General features: G+C 39.1%; 1 protein-coding gene across 1 annotated transcript in view; it reads left to right on the plus strand.

Moving 5' to 3' along the window:
* The window catches only part of GALNTL6 (polypeptide N-acetylgalactosaminyltransferase-like 6), a 934,188-nt gene that overhangs the window by 208,227 nt on the left and 714,647 nt on the right, over positions 1-11,314 (plus strand). The window lies entirely within an intron of this gene.

An 11,314-nucleotide genomic window follows, 5' to 3' on the forward strand; every position in this document is an offset into this window, starting at 1 on the left:
GATAGGTCACCTGGTCATAAAAGGAAATGAGATTGGTCAAGCAAGACCTACCTGCAACAAACCCATGCTGGTTATCCAAGGAAGGAACAAAAGGACATTACCCGCTGACCTGTTGATTAGCTCCCAAAAGCCCTAAGCAGACACTGTCCTATCATTCTTTGTTCTGTCCCAGTGAAATTGGGTGTGTGCACGGGCACGCACGCACGCACACACACACACACACACACACACACAGACACACACACACACCCCCTTTCAGCGTTAGCTAGGATACCACATGCTGGCTAGGGTCTGTGCTGTGGGAGAGGGGAAGGAAGGAAGGAGGGATTTCTGCTTGAGCAGCAAGTAGTGAGGGGAGTGGGGCAGGGAGTAGGCAGACCCTGCTGTGCCTGCAGTCTCCCAATTCCTTAAGACTATGGAGGAGAGAGGTGGAGCCAGCCCTGGTCTCTGGAGCAGACAGCCCAGACCAGGACTGCAAAGCATCTGGGATGCTGGGAGACTGATTTGATTTAAAGCAGGAAGGGGTCTGGGACAGAAGTTCCATAAACTGCTTTGACCCAAGTCAGTTAAGTCTGACACTACATTCAACCAGGTTTATCTTAAACCAGTTTCAGCCATTTCAAAACTGGTTTATGTGCACGGAACTTATGTTCTGTGACAGTTTTAAATCACTTTCTGATCACTTAAACTGGTTTATGTGTAATGTCTGTCCCTAGCCTAAGTGAGTAAGCTACTGTATGTTCTCAGTAAGTGGCTAAATATTCTACTCATGGAAACTGCTATAGCTTTACTGAAGTCAGTCAGGGTTTGACAATTTACACAAGCTAAAGATTGGGTCTGTGGCACTTAGCAATAATGGGGAGGACAGATATAGACAAAATTGCTTCTGAACTCACATAGGTTAGACTAAAAACATCACCTCTTATTTTTGTATTCCAGTGAAGTTTTCAATCATAAAAACTGAAGGGGTGAAATTAGTTTTAGAAGTAACTGACTGCCACAAGACAGCTATTAGCAAGTATGAAAAGATTTGTGTTAGAAAGTTGCTCTCAGTAGGGAATTTTATTACACAGTAAGTAAAAAAAAACCCCACTTGTTTTAGATAAGTACATATATCAATATTAACAGACATTTAAAATCTTGGGTGTAGCTCTAGTTTCATAGAGATCTTACATACAGAAAGGAGAAGAGGAATATAGGCCAATAGTATGGTTTTCAAACCAAAGTAATATAGCTGATTGAAAATACAGTATAGCACTCCCAGAAGATGAAGGTGTGAATTTCCCCATATATCATCTTAATGGCAACATTTTCTACAAAGCGACATGGAACACTCCTTTCATATTTCATGAGTTCTATTTGCCTGGCTTCAAAATGCCAAATGTGCCAGAGAACAGCACTTTAATATTCATGGGTTTCTGAGATGGCTTTGACAGTTGTCAACTAGAGAAATGACTTCATTGGGAAGGAATCTAACTCGTGACTTTTTCTACATGCTCACCCACATACACAAACACGCTTGCATGCACAATCTCCTTGAAACATGTATTAGCTCCATATTCACCTCTTATGAAAACTTTTTAATATGTAAGTGAAAAGCTATTGTTTGTCCGTTGCATCTGGATGTGCTGATCTTTTAGCTGTACATACCTGAGTATTTAAATTGTCATGGTAAAATATTAAACTTTGTGGTAGAATATAGACTTTTATATACCATAGAGAAAAATACAAATCAATACAAAGAGAAAAATGCAAAATCATTAGCAAAGGCTAATGTCCTTTACATTCTAAAGATTATAAAGAACCACAGTATGAATATTAATAAGCTCCTTGATGGCAGGATGGAGAAAGGTGCATTGCAGTTGACAATTTTTCAGACAGCTAAGCTGTTTTTAGAAAAAAAACAAATTTTGAAGAGATTCAAGAGGCAATCAGAATGCTTGGGAGAAACAAAGCATCAGGTGTTGATAATGTCCACGCTGAATTATTAAAAACAAGAGGGAATAAGCTAGCATAAAAATTTTACATTATGATTTTGTTGGTTTGGAGCAGTGATTCACAAACTTTCCAGACTCAAGGCAACCTTCAGAAAATGCCAGCTCTTGCTTTCACTCATTTTTTTAATTATGGAAAAATAATAAAGCAATTAATCCGTTGCAAAGATTTCAAAAAGACCACAAGACATCAGGATGTGTCTGACACTAAAATAATCTAAGGATAATAAGGATTAGCATGACATCTCTGGGTTTATTGCATGCATCATGTGTAAGTTCTTACCCACCTAACAGTGCTAATATTGAATGATACCTTGTGGCACCTTTAAAAGTATCTTGTGGTACCCCAGGGTGCTGTTACACCCTGCTTGAGGATTACTGGTTTGGAAGTTTAAAAACTTCCAAAGTTTAAAAACACAGCGGAAGAATGGAAAATGACAACCTTGGGGAAAAAGAAGACTCTCACACCTACTATACTTTTTATCTCTTCATGATGTCCCATGAGGTCCTGCCTTTGATATCTTTATATAGAATTATCCTTTATATGAAGGTGATAGTGGAAAAATATCAGTGTGGGTTCTAGAAAAATATGACTGAAGATCAAGATTTTCAATTTGTCCACTACCTAGGAAAGGTAAGAATATGATAACAATACATATTATCTTTATAAATTCCAAGAAACCATATGATACCATATTGCAAGACAGTCTCTGGCCTACAGGGAAAAAATGGAAATGATAGCAAAATTATTAGGCTATTATAATTGTGCATTTGTTTTACAGTAGGGTACTACAAGGGAGTGAAATATCTCCCTTTTTTGAGATCAATACGGGATTAAAGCACTGAGGTGAGGTATGTTCTTTAATGTGATTACAGAAAATATGGCCTAATCATTATGAAATTCTCACAAGGGATTGAAATTAAATGGCCTTCACCAAGTTCTTGGCTACACTAATGATTTGGCTATTGTAGGAGTATCTAAAGATACCATACAGAAGCTGGCTGGATACCAAAACGAAGCAGCAAGAAAAATAGGACTTACGATCAATGAAATTGAACCGAATACATAATTGGAAGCCAGCAAGAATAACTTGGACAGATAATGCAGCAGCCAGTAATCATACATATCAACAATTTTGGCAGCTTAAATAACTATAAGTATTAATTATTAATAACTGTTTAATGAGGTGGGAAATTAAGGCATTGGTACAGAGTAGGAATGCCTGCTACTTTTCCAAACAAATCTTGTTATTTTTCCCTGCATAGAAATTTTAGCTCCAAACAGCTACGGAGAAAAAACAAACTTTAGTGTTAGAAGGCTACTGTTGTATATGTTATAACTTAATAAAAATGGAAGAAAGCAATGAAAAACTTTTGAAATGTTGAGCTGAATTTTGGAATTAGTGAGGGAGAATGAAGATGAATTGTAGAGGTCTTTGGAAAAATCAAGTATGGTAAATGAAGTGAAATCAATGTACATGATGGAAGACACACTAGGTAAGCATTTCCTGTAAAGCTATTCCTATATTATTTGACCTTGTGGCCAACCAAAGAGAAGACAAAGAACACTGAGCAAACTAAAATGCTCCTATGTGAATGACCAGTAATAGGAAAAATATCCATGACTGAAAGGGATGGAGGCAAACTGTGAGAGTAGTCAGTGACTTCGACTGCACATACAGCCATGCAGTTGTCATATAATAGTAGATGTAGTGATTTTCTAAGAGAAACTAAAATTTTTGCCTGCTACGTATGTACTGCTTCTTTCTAAACTGGAAATCCAGAGCAATCATGGTCAGGACAATGGACTGAGTTCAGCAGAAAGCATGTGTGGCCTTCTGAGCTATAAACAGCTATGTATTTTGATTCTGAGGCAGCCTGGCATAGCTAGTATTTAACTTTTATTCTAGGAATACTCAGTAACATGCAATTTCTACCCAGAATATTGTTCATTCAGTTACCTATATATCTGTGAAACTCAAGAACCTCATGGAATTTGTGGGGGCTATAAGCCATAGAGATTGTTTTTCTCTGCATCCAGGCTAATAGTTTGAACTTTCATACTACCATGCACATAATCAAATTCATTTCTGTCTTGAATAGTATGCATTTGTGAATGTACTCTTAACTGTTGTCATTTAAAATGCATAGCTACATACATTTTGCTGTCTGGTTTATAATAAGTATTTCCAGTACAACAAGACTGACTGTAATGTGTAAAACCCTACATGCTTCCTCTGTTGTGGTTGCAGCAACACGCCATATTCAAGTTCTATACTAGCTTTTGTTGCTGTGCAAGTTGGTCTTCTCCTGAAACTAAAAATGGATCGAGGAGACAGTAATTATAGTTAACTCTGGACTTGATTTTATATAATGTTCAGTGTTCAAGGATGAATCATTTCTAGGGTTTGGAATTAATAAAAGCAATATTTCCAATAGTAATTAGTGCCATCAGTTGTAGTCTCGGTAGCTTGTTTTTTAGGGTTCTGCGAAGCTTCAGTCAATGATTCAATTTGGCGGAGATTTGGCCCGATACAGTGGCCGAATCTCTGAATCCAAATTGAATCAGGAGACCCTTTAATCTCTCCTAATTGAATTGGAACCCTCTGAAGTGATTCAGAAAGATTCAACGATTCAGACACAGACACAGCTTTAAATGTTTTTTTCTACATACCTCAAGGTACCAGGTGGCTCGTTGATGACTGAGGTGCTGGGGCAGATTGAGTCTCACAGGAGCATGGGGGGCTCCCCAGCATGCTCAGCAGCAGACCCAGAAGTGAACCAGAAGCACTTCTAGTCCACTTCCGGTTCCACAGGGAGCTCCCCTGAACCCTCCCCGGCTCAGCGACCTGTGCCTCCTGGGTCTGGGGGGGCGTTACCCATGGTCCCCCCATGGCCGATCACCGTTCTGCAGGAGCAGGTCTGCAGGGGGGCTACATGCTCAGTGGCAGACCCAGAAGTGGACTGGAAGTACTTCCAGTCCACTTCCAGGTTCACTGCCATGCTCCTGTGGGATGCTGCATCTGCCCTGCCATTGCAGCATTCACAAGTCACATCTGGTACGTTGAGGTATGTAGAAAAAACTTCTAAAGCTGTGTCTGTGGTTGAATTTCTGATTCTCTGAAAAAGCATTGAATCTTAAGATTCGGATTTGGCCGAATCAAACTGGGGACAGTGATCCGAATTGACTAATCAAATCACTGTCCCTGATTTGAGCTGAATCTGAGCCAAATACAGCCAGTTTTGCACACTCCTATTGCTTTCTGGCTCTGAACTAGAGCTGAAAAATATGACCCTTTCAGTTTTGGTCCAAGATTAAATTAAGACTTCAAGAAGCAGCTTTCAAGATTCAAATCCAAACCCTATATACGCACACAACTCAAAAAGGATGAGATTCTAGGTTGCTGTCTGGCTGATTTTTTCAACCCAGCTCTTGTTTGAACTGTGGTTTGATACAGACAATAAGTAAAAAGGAAAAGGATTGTAGGGCAGCATTATCCTTGCTATGCTTTGCTCCTTCAGTGATGTATAGAGGGATGGTTATTTATTTATTTATTTTTGCTTTCAGGTGTACCACACAATTTGATACCTAATGATGCTGTTAATCAGGTGATACGTTCCACCCCATTGGTAGTTGCAGTTGAGTGGTAGGTCAAATGATCCCTGCTTCTTTTACCACACAGATTGTTATAAGGGGAGTTGTTGTGAGGTGTTTTGTGCTCTTTGGTTAAGAAACACCAAAGAACTGGAAGTATTATTATAATTAATTATGATAAATGGTAAAGTCATAATACTTTTTATCTAAGTAGGAGCAGTATCAGATATAGCAACGATGCATTACAAATATTTGCTGAATGGGAGCTATCCATTAGTAAAATGTATTTCATACTGGCTCAGTAAGAAATGAGATATTAGGCAATTCCTGTCTAATCACCACTGAAAAGAATGCAGCATGTATCATCCAGCCAGTGGAAATAAACAAACAGAATAAAGGTTAATATATTCCCTCCAAATGAAGTGGCTTGTTAAGTTAATCATGGCTTCGCTATTCTGTATGGGAAAACGTGCATTCATCTCAACAATGGTAATGCACAGAAGTCCTTTGGGCAAATAGTTTGCATCATTTGCTGAGAAGTGCAGCTGGGTGAACAAAACTGAGACATAAAGAACATCTTCCTGAACATCTTTGAAATTTAAATCATATTATGCAAAAGGTCATAATCTACAGGTTTTGCAATGAAGAATTGAATATTTGTTTTTCTACCGGTATGATATTATACATGTATGGGGTACTTCTTCAGTCAGAAAGTGTGGAGCTGCTTGGGGGAAAGAGAACTTATGTGAAGGAGCTAGCTGTTAATGATCTTGACCAGCTCTTTCCCTTGTGCTAGGTATTGTAAAATTCATTTTGGTTTTAGAGCTTTCATGACTTTTATCTTTTATAAATAGGAACAAGCTGGATGTAGTAGGGTTGAGGAAGGGAAATGGTTTTATTTATGTGTGTGTGAAAGGACCCATTGACATTTCAGTTTCACTGGAGGGGTAAGCATGCTACGAAGAAGCAAAACTTTTCCTGACTCAGTGCTTCTCAGCACTCTCAGTGTCTCTGGCTGCCAGCTTTGGGAAGAAACCAGCTCCTTGTCTGTCTGTCTTGATCACCTCCCATGCAATAACTATTAACATGAGGAATCAAATAGGCAGTTTCTAGCAGGAGATGAATATTCCTGAAGCTGTTTAAGCATTGGTGTTCATGGAACTGAGATAAGCTTGTGAAGCCTACACATCGATGAACAGCTTCAAGGGCCACCATGCACCATAGTTTAGGCTGCACAATACCCCTATTCTCCTATGACAATTGGTCAAATTTTACTTGGACTATTAAAACCATGGAGAAAACTCCTTTGCCAGTTATAGAATGCAGATGCTATAATTTGGCAGTAGCTGTATTTAGGAGAACTTTGTTGTTTCAACTCCAGAAAATTTAAGCCAGATACTTGTATTTTTCACTCTCCCTTCATAAAATTTCATTTTTACTGGAATTCTCTTTTACTTCCTACTTCTTGTCCTTATCTGCTGTGCATTGTTGGTATGTGTTGTTAGACCTTGATTATTCAGGTGGTAAAAGTTAAGAACCTACCTAAAGACTTTGCTTGATTTAAGGTGTTCTATTTTGCCCAAGAAATGGTTGTTTCAGTGGTGGATGAAGCAATCTCTGTGGAAAGGACAGTGATATATCAACTCAAGTTTAGTGTGTCTTGTGCTCCTCTGAAGTGGAAAAAATACTTCACCATGTTATAAACGCATTGCTGTGGAGTGTCATCAAGTAACTCCCTTTGGAGAATAGATTTGTGGAAGCTAATCTCACACAAGCCACAAAGTAGGAAAAACGCTTTGAGTATGTGCTGTATCTAGCACTATACAACCAATCACTTAAACATAGAGTTAACATGAAGTGTATGCTTCATTTCCATTAACTTCAATGAATAGGGATTGGCTGCTGACATGGTGGGGGGGTGTGATGGTAAAGCAAATAGCTGAGGCATCTTGCTTCAGAACTACAAGTTCAAGCCTTAGTATGTGCCAATACTCACAGTTCTAGTTCCAGCTGTAGATGAGTCCTGGGGGCTCAAAGGGGTTTCAGAGGAGGCTGGATGGTGAAGTTAATCATATCACTCCTTTGTGTACTGTTGGAAATGGAGACTCGTGCCTTAACCAAGTTCAATAAATACCCTGTTTAGGTTGAGATGGACCCTGGAACGTCTTTTTTTAAAAATCTAACTAAGATCTAAAGGTGGTGAGCTGCTTATGAACTGTCCTCTTAAATTGCTCTTACTCATATGGAACAGGCACAATTTTGCCCAGAATACATAAACACTGAAAACTGGCACTCATAGTGCCAATAGCCAGCAACTCAGTGCATGTAAGTTACCTAATATTTCTCATTCAACTTATGCAAACAATTACTTCAAGGCTTGACATCCTTTGTAAATACTATATTTTTAATTATAGAAAATGTTTCTAATTTGGGTATTTTGCAATTTGTATGATATGTTATCTGAGAGCATTAATTTCTTGATCAAATAAAACTGTGTAAAATATGAATTATGATAGCAATATGATTTACTAAAAGAAGTAAATCTTGGGACATATAGCTATAAAGCACCACAACCTTTATAGTTAATGTTACAGCTAATTAACAGTCTGCAAAATGGTATAAAGAATTATTAATTATTGAGAGTTATAAAGATCAAGTCAAACAAGCCACAATGCCTTACTGCTGTAATTTTGTTTCCCTTACAATTGACTTGTGGTTGACATTAACTGATGGCAAACCCAACCCTGTAAAGAATGTGTATTCTATTCTAACTACATTTGAATGATTACATGTGTATAAATGTTTGCAAGTTTGGAGTTTTAGATTGTAAACTTTTCTAGGAAGATGCTGCAGAATAGTTTCTGAGATGGTGCAAAATTACAAAGTGATTTACTTTAGTGTTTCATTTTTGTTTTTCTTTTTTGGGTGGGATGGAAGGGCTGGAGTAGGTCTGGTCTGTAAGAACTTGATAACTAGCTAAAGTCTACAATTAGCTATCCCCAATATTCAGAGTACTTAAAATAATTTCTATAATAAGCATTTGGAAAGTCAAGGTAAAATGACAAATACTGCAGAAACAATATAATCTTCAGGGCATACATTAAGAGAGTTTTTCTTGACACACCGTGAAACACTATTAACATTTATGGTGTTGTATAAATAATAATGCACTCCTACTTATCCTTGCATAGTTTTACCTCTTTATAAACTTATTGAAGTGGAGTGTCTGATTTTCAGAAGAAAAAGCTTTTATTGCTCTACAGGGTTGGTGTTCTCTGTCATGTATAACCATCATGGCATTTTTCAATAATACACCAGTTTAGAAATGGAATACTAAACAGGTCCTTTTATCATTTGTGTGAGGCATAGTTCAATAGAACATATAACACTCTTTGTGACATGCCATTAGGCAACAAGGGCCATATTTGAGAAATTCTGTGCCACAGCAGTATTTCTTACCATGATTTGCCCAAGGCTGAAGTCAAATTTATTGTAATCTTGGACAGCTAGTAAATTTGCCTCCAACTTCCTGGTTATGCCAATAAAAACTACCTCCCACTGATGTCAGTCAGTAAATTCTTTACAGTGTTTACTGACTAAACTACAGATTATTTCACCTCAGCCCTATCATTTAAGATAAAAGGTCAAAGGATTTTAAACATGTAGCTGGGAGGGGAATTTTTTAGTTTTGGATTTGTGGGGTGGGTTACTTGTTTTAGTTTGGTTTTTTTCCTGTTTTCTTTATTATGAGGAAAATGGTAGCCAAATCTCACAACCTGCGATCATATTATAGACCCAATTTAGCAAAAAAGAAATGTACATCCTAAATTTATTCCCATAAGTAAATTGGCTTTATTGTAAAAAGTCAGTAGAACCAGTTATGTGAAGGTAGTTTGGCAAGTGCAGTGCACAATAATCTAGTTATGTATCTGAAATTATAAATTACTTGTGAAAACAAGAATGTCAGTTTTGCAGTGCGGTGTTAGATACTATATACATGATATGTAATATAACATATTCTTTACAGAACTTGTCGTATAAATTACAGGTACTGGAAATAGCACAATGATTTAACTTGGCAGTAAAGGTTGCTGCCTTGTTTAACATCACACCCCAAACACTGATGTCTCTATAGTATTGTTACATTGATTAAAATGAATAAAAGTGCATTGACTTGCATTAGATTTTTACTTAACTTCAGTTTCCTACCAGGGCAGATCCAAAGGGGGTGCAGTGGCACAGTCTCACCCCACTCCACAGTGTAGCTCAGTGGTTACAAGTACCTTTGTCCTCTGCAGAGTCTGGACCACAGCATGGGAGCAGCAGCTGGTTTGCAACCTCCTCTCCTCTTGTTCCCCGACCCTGCCTTCCTCACTACTTATGCCTCTAGGCACAGGGGAGTTGGGTGTTACTTACTGAGCCCGGAGGTATAAGTAGAGAGGGCAAGGGAGGGATGGGAGGGGAGGGGAGGGAAGGGGAGGTGTTGCTAAGCATGGAGAGACATGCAGGAGATGCTGAGGAGGCAGGATCAGGGCGGGGGAATTCTTGCCTTATTCAAGGACGTAAAAATGTCCACCAGTCTGAGTTCACCAGCTGTGCCTGGAGGGGAGGCTGGGAGCAGAGGAGTGTGGCCACTCCTGCAGCATCAGTTGCTGGTCCCACACCCCCTTTTTCAAAAATCCTGGATCTGCCTATGGCTCTCTCTAATACAGTTGCAATGTGTATAGGATCAGTAAAGCAAGTCCTAAAAAGGGGATGTCTGTTTTGTCTTAGGAAAGTCTCAACCCAGCATTGGGCATATGCTCAAGGCTGTAGTAAGCTGTCTAATTTATGGCCTTGGGTTTGTATACAGGGGGCACATCTACACAAGATGTTTACACTGGAGCTGACTAATTAACTCTACAGTAAAACATCAGCATCTACATGTGTGGTGCTATTAGAGCAGAGTAAACTAATTAACTCCTCTGTAGGATGATATTGCCCCATGCAAGTATTATCCTACGGCAGTTACTTACTTCACCAAAACATAGGTTCTGTTTGAGCTGGCTGCAGAAGAAGGATGTTTCAGTGTGGAGGCTGCCTGCCAGCTAGCCCTGCACTGTAGCATCTTCGTGCCCAAGCCAGACCCTCTGCAACATGTTGAATGAGGTCAGAGCAGTCCTGGGCTGGCGCACTGACTCCCAGAGCCCCCTGCCAGCCAGGGATCCTCTGCCCCAGCTCAGCGTGCTGTAGTTCTGGGCGCATGTGCAAAATGCAGCACCCAAAAGCAATAAACTCCAGCATGAACTATGCCAAAGTTTATTCAACCGTGTTAATTGTACATGTAGATGCACCCAGCAATCATGAATGGGTGGGTGCTCCCAAGTTTGTTCTGAGGCAGTGTAGACATAGATATATTTGCACCTTATAGACTAACCAAAGTAGATATGTATAGCACAAGCTTTTGTGAGTTAAACTTCGCTTCGTCATAGCATCTCATGAAGTGATTTTCAGCTCATGAAAGCTTGTGCTCTATATACATACGATTTTGTCCATAAGGTGCAAATCTACCCTGGCTTCTACTTGACTTCAAACTAATATGGGTAACTACATCTCTTTGTAGTATAAACCTACCCAAGGAAGATTGTTTCCATGAAAACAGTCAGAAACAGTAAATTCTCTCACACACACACACACACACACACACACACACACACACACACACACACACACACACACACACACA

The sequence above is a fragment of the Crocodylus porosus genome, unplaced genomic scaffold (genome assembly GCF_001723895.1).
Source record: "Crocodylus porosus isolate Cpor-Errol unplaced genomic scaffold, CroPor_comp1, whole genome shotgun sequence".
Taxonomy (NCBI): domain Eukaryota; kingdom Metazoa; phylum Chordata; order Crocodylia; family Crocodylidae; genus Crocodylus; species Crocodylus porosus.